We start from the raw sequence: 6,000 nt of genomic DNA, 5'->3' as shown, positions 1-6,000 counted from the left end.
TAAAAAACCTAAAAACCCTAAAAAACTCTTAAAACTCTAGAAAACCCTAGAAAACCGTAAAAAACCACACAAAACCTTAAAAAAAACTAAAAAAACCCTAAGAATCATAGAAAACCCAATCCTAAAAAATCCTAGAAAATCCTAAAAAATCCTAAAAACTCTTGAAAACACCTAAAAAACCCTGCAAATCCCTAAAAACCCTTAAAACCTTAAAAACTCTAAAAACTCTAGAAAACCGTAAAAAACACTAAAAACCCTAAAAAATGCTAAAAACCCTGTAAAATCCTAAAAAACCTAAAAAACCCTAGAAAACACTAAAAATTTCTAAAATCCCTAGAAAAATCCTAAAAACCGTAGAAAACCCTAAAATTCTTAGAAAACCATAGAAAACCTTAAAAAACTCCTAAAAACCCTAAAAAACTTTAGAAAACCCTAGAAAACCCTAAAAAACTCTAAGAAACCCTACGAAACCCTAAAAACCCTTAAAAAAATTAAAAACCCCTAGAAAACCCTAAAAAATCCTAAAAACCCTAGAAACCCTAAAAAATCTAAAAACTCTAAAAACCACTAGAAAACCCTAAAAAATCATAGAAAATCCTAAAAAACCCTAACAACCCTAGAAAACCCTAAAAACCCTAGAAAATTCTAACAAACCCTACAAAACCCTAAAAAACACTAAAACCCCTAGAGAATCCTAAAAATTCCTAAAAGATCCTAAAAACCCTAGAAAACCCTAAAAACCCTAGAAAACATTAAAAATTCTAGAAAACCCTAAAAACCCTAGGAAACACTAAAAACCATGAAAACGCTAAAAAAAGCATAAAATTTTTTTTAGTGTTTCTAGGGTTTTTCTAAGGTTTTCTAGGGTTTTATAGGGGTTTTTATTTTATTAGGGTTTTTAGGGTTTTCTTGGGTTTTTAGTGTTTTTAAGGTTTTTAGGGTTTCTTAGGATTTTCTATGGTTTTTTAAGGGTTTTCCAGGGTTTTTTAGGATTCTCTAGGGTTTTTAGCATTTTCAAGGGTTTTCTAGCATTTTCTAAGTTTTTTTAGTGTTTTTTATGATTTTCTTTAGTTTTTAGAGTCTTTTAGGGTTTTCTATGGTTTTTTAGGATTCTCTAATGTTTTTAGTGTTTTCTAAGGTTTTTTGGGGTTTTTTACGGTTTTTCAGGGTTTTCTAGGGTTTTCTAGAGTTTTAAGAGTTTTTTAGGGTTTTCTAGGGTTTTTAGGATTTTTTAGGGATTTTTGGATTTTCTCGCGTTTTATAGGGATTTTGTAGAGTTTTTTAGTGTTTTCTATAGTTTTTTGGGTTAAAAACCCTAAAAATTCTAGAAAATCTTAGAAAACCCTAAAAATTCCTAAACCCTAAACCCTAAACCCTAAACCCTAACAACGATAGAAAACCCTTGAAAATCCTAAAATCTCTAAAAAAAACCCCTAAAAACCTTAAAAAACCCTAGAAAACTTAAAAAACCCTGAAATTCCCTAAAAAAAACCTAGAAAACGCTAAAAACCCTAAAAAATCTTAGAAAGCCCTAAAAAACTCTAGAAAACTAAAACCCCAAAAAACCATAAAAATCCCTAGAAAACCCTAAAAAATTCTTAAAACCTTAAAAAACCTAATAAACCCTAGAAAAACGTAAAAAACCCTAAAAACTCTAAAAAACTCTAAATGCTCTAGAAATCCCTAGAAAACCCCAAAAAATCATAGAAAATCGTAAAAAACACTAGAAAACCCTAAGAATCATAGAAAACCCTAAAAAACCTAAAAAAATCTTAAAAAACCCTAAAAACCCTAGAAAACCCTAAAAAATCCAAAAACCCCAGAAAACCCTTAAAACCTTAAAAAACCCTAAAAAACGCTAAAAATTCTAAAAAACGCTAAAACCCCTAAAAACTATAAAAACCCTAAAAAACGCTAAAAATCATAGAAAACACTAAAAAAACCTAAAAAATGCTAGAAAACCCTAAAAAATACTAAAATCCCTAGAAAAAACCTAAAAACCGTAGAAAATCGCAAAGAATCATAGAAAACCCTAAAAAACCTAAAAAAAATTCTAAAAACCTTAGAAAACCCTAAAAAATCCAAAAAAACCCTAGAAAACACTAAAAACCCTTAAAACCTTAAAAAACCCTAGCAAACCCTAAAAAACCCTTAAAACTTTAAAAACCATAAAACCCTAGAAAACTGTAAAAAACCCTAAAAACCCTAAAAAACCTTAGAAAATCCTAAAAACCCTAGAAAACCTAAAAAAACCCTAAAAAACCCTAGAAAACCCCAAAAACCCCTAGAAAACCCTAAAAAATCCTAAGAATCATAGAAAACTCTAAAAAAACCTAAAAAAACCCTACAAAACCCTAAAAAACTCTAGAAAACCCTAGAAAGCACCAAAAAACCCAAAAAACCACTAGAAAATCCTAAAAATCCTTAAAACCTTAGAAAACACTAAAAACCCTAGAAAACACTAAAAAACACTAAAAAACCCAAAAAAAATCCTAAAACCCTAGAAAACCCTAAAAAACCCTAGAAAATCCTAGAAAATCCTAAAAAATCATAGAAAACCCTAAAAAACAGTAAAAACACAAAAAAACCTAAAAACCCTAAAAAATTAAAAACCCCTAGAAAAGCCTAAAAATCCTAAAAACCCTAGAAAACCCTAAAAAACTCTTAAAACTCTAGAAAATCCTAGAAAACCCTGAAAAATCCTAGAAAACCGTAAAAAACCACACAAAACCTTAAAAAACACTAAAAAAACCCTAAGAATCATAGAAAACCCTAAAAAACCTAAAAAATCCTAGAAAATCCTAAAAAATCCTAAAAACCCTTGAAAACACCTAAAAAACCCTGCAAATCCCTAAAAACCCTTAAAACCTTAAAAACGCTAAAAACTCTAGAAAACCGTAAAAAACCCTAGAAAAATCTAAAAATTCCTAAAATCCCTAGAAAAATCCTAAAAACCGTAGAAAACCCTAGAAAACCATTAAAAAAATTAAAAACCCCTAGAAAACCCTAAAAAATCCAAAAAACCCTAGAAACCCTAAAAACCCTAAAAACACTAAAAACTCTAAAAACCCTAAAAACCTTTAAAACGCTAAAAAACCTAGAAAATTCTAACAAACCTAAAAACCCTAGAAAATTCTAACAAACCCTATAAAACCCTAAAAAACACTAAAACCCCTAGAGAATCCTAAAAACTCCTAAAAAATCCTAAATTCCCTAGAAAACCCTAAAAACCCTAGAAAACGTTAAAAACTCTAGAAAACCCTAAAAACCTTGAAAACGCTAAAAAAAGCATAAATTTTTTTTTTAGTGTTTCTAGTATTTTTCTAAGGTTTTCTAGGGTTTTTAGGATTTTTTAGGGTTTTACAGGGGTTTTTAGTTTATTAGGGTTTTTAGGGTTTTCTTGGGGTTTTAGGATTTTTAGGGTTCTCAGGATTTTCTAGGGTTTTTTAAGGGCTTTCTAGGGTTTTTAAGGTTTTTCTAGGGTTTTTTAGGATTCTCTAGGGTTTTTAGCGTTTTCTAGGCTTTTTCTAGCATTTTCTAAGTTTTTGTAGTTTTTTTAGTGTTTACGTTCTTAGGGTGTTTTAGGATTTTTTTTTTATGATTTTCTAGGGTTTTTAGGATTTTTAGTGTTTTTTATGATTTTCTAGAGTTTTTAGAGTCTTTTAGGATTTTCTATGGTTTTCTAGGATTCTCTAATGTTTTTAGTGTTTTCTAAGGTTTTTTGGAGTTTTTTACGGTTTTCTAGGGTTTTTCAGGGTTTTCTAGGGTTTTAAGAGTTTTTTAGGGTTTTCTAGGGTTTTAAGAGTTTTTTAGGGTTTTCTAGGGTTTTTCAGGGTTTTCTAGGGTTTTCTAGAGTTTTAAGAGTTTTTTAGGGTTTTCTAGGGTTTTTAGGATTTTTTAGGGTTTTCTAGGGATTTTTATTTTTCTAGGATTTTTTAGGGATTTTTGGATTTTTTCGCGTTTTATAGGGTTTTGTATAGTTTTTTAGTGTTTTCTATAGTTTTTTGGGTTAAAAACCCTAAAAAATCCTAAAAATTCTAGAAAATCTTAGAAAATCCTAAAAAATCCTAAAAAACCCTAAAATTCCCTAGAAAATCCTAAAAACCCTAACAACGATAGAAAGCCCCAAAATCCCTAAAAAAACACCCTAAAAAGCTTAAAAAACCCTAGAAAACTTAAAAAACCCTAAAATTCCCTAAAAAAACCCTAGAAAACGCTAAAAACCCTAAAAAATCCTAGAAAACCCTAAAAAATTCTAGAAAACCAAAACCCCAAAAAACCGTAAAAAAACGTAGAAGACCCTAAAAAACCCAAAAAACCCTAAAAATCCTAGAAAACCCTAAAACTCCTTAAAACCTTAAAAAATCGTAAAAATTCCTAGAAAACCCTAAAAATTCTTAAAACCTTAAAAAACCTAATAAACCCTAGAAAAACGTAAAAACCCTAAAAACTCTAAAAAACTCTAGAAAATCCTAAAAACCCTAGAAAAACTTTAAAAAAAACTATAAAAGCTCTAGAAAACCCTAGAAAACCCAAAAAATCGTAGAAAATCGTAAAAAACCCTAGAAAACCCTAAGAATCATAGAAAACCCTAAAAACCTAAAAAAAATTCTAAAAAACTCTAAAAAATCCTAAAAACCCTAGAAAACCCTAAAAAAAATAAAAAAACCCTAAAAAACCCCAGAAAACCCTTAAAACCTTAAAAAACCCTAAAAAACGCTAAAAATCCTAAAAAATGCTAAAACCCCTAAAAAAACCCTAAAAACCCTAAAAAATGCTAAAAATCATAGAAAACACTAAAAAAACCATTAAAAAAACCTAAAAAACGCTAGAAAATTCTAAAAATCCTTAAAACCTTAGAAAACACTAAAAACCCTAGAAAACACTAAAAAACACTAAAAAAACCCAAGAAAAATCCTAAAAACCCTAGAAAACCCTAAAAAACCTTAGAAAATCCTAAAAAAACCATAGAAAACCCTAAAAAACACTAAAAACCCTAAAAAACTCTTAAAACTCTAGAAAATCCTAGAAAACCCTAAAAATCTTTAAAACCTTATAAAACACTAAAAACCCTAGAAAACACTAAAAAATCCTAAAAAAACCCAAGAAAAATCCTAAAAACCCTAGAAAACCCTAAAAAACCCTAGAAAATCCTAGAAAATCCTAAAAAAAACCATAGAAAACCCTAAAAAACACTAAAAACCCTAAAAAACTCTTAAAACTCTAGAAAACCCTAGAAAACCCTAAAAATCTTTAAAACCTTATAAAACACTAAAAACCCTAGAAAACACTAAAAAACACTAAAAAACCCAAGAAAAATCCTAAAAACCCTAGAAAACCCTAAAAAACCATAGAAAATCCCAGAAAATCCTAAAAAAACCATAGAAAACCCTAAAAACACTAAAAACCCAAAAAAACCTAAAAACCCTAAAAAACTCTTAAAACTCTAGAAAACCCTAAAAAACACTAAAAACTCCACGAAAAAACCCAAAAAACCACTAGAAAACCCTAAAAATCCTTAAAACCTTAGAAAACACTAAAAACCCTAGAAAACACTAAAAAACACTAAAAAACCAAAGAAAAATCCTAAAAACCCTAGAAAACCCTAAAAACCTTGAAAACGCTAAAAAAAGCATAAAATTTTTTTTAGGGTTTCTAGGGTTTTTCTAAGGTTTTCTAGGGTTTTTAGGATTTTTTAGGGTTTTATAGGGGTTTTTAGTTTATTAGGATTTTTAGTGTTTTTAGGATTTTTAGGGTTTCTTAGGATTTTCTAGAGTTTTTTAAGGGTTTTCTAGGGTTTTTTAGGATTCTCTAGGGTTTTTAGCGTTTTCTAGGCTTTTCTAGCATTTACTAAGTTTTTGTAGTTTTTTTAGTGTTTACTAGGGTTCTTAGGGTGTTTTAGGATTTTTTAGGGTTTTCTAGGGTTTTTTAAGGATTTTTAGTGTTTTTTATGATTTTCTAGAGTTTTTAGAGTCTTTTAGGGTTTTCTATGGTTTTTTA

Source organism: Arachis ipaensis, chromosome B06 (genome assembly GCF_000816755.2).
Source record: "Arachis ipaensis cultivar K30076 chromosome B06, Araip1.1, whole genome shotgun sequence".
In the NCBI taxonomy this organism is placed as follows: Eukaryota; Viridiplantae; Streptophyta; class Magnoliopsida; order Fabales; family Fabaceae; genus Arachis; species Arachis ipaensis.
Note: the sequence above shows the minus strand (reverse complement) of the source record.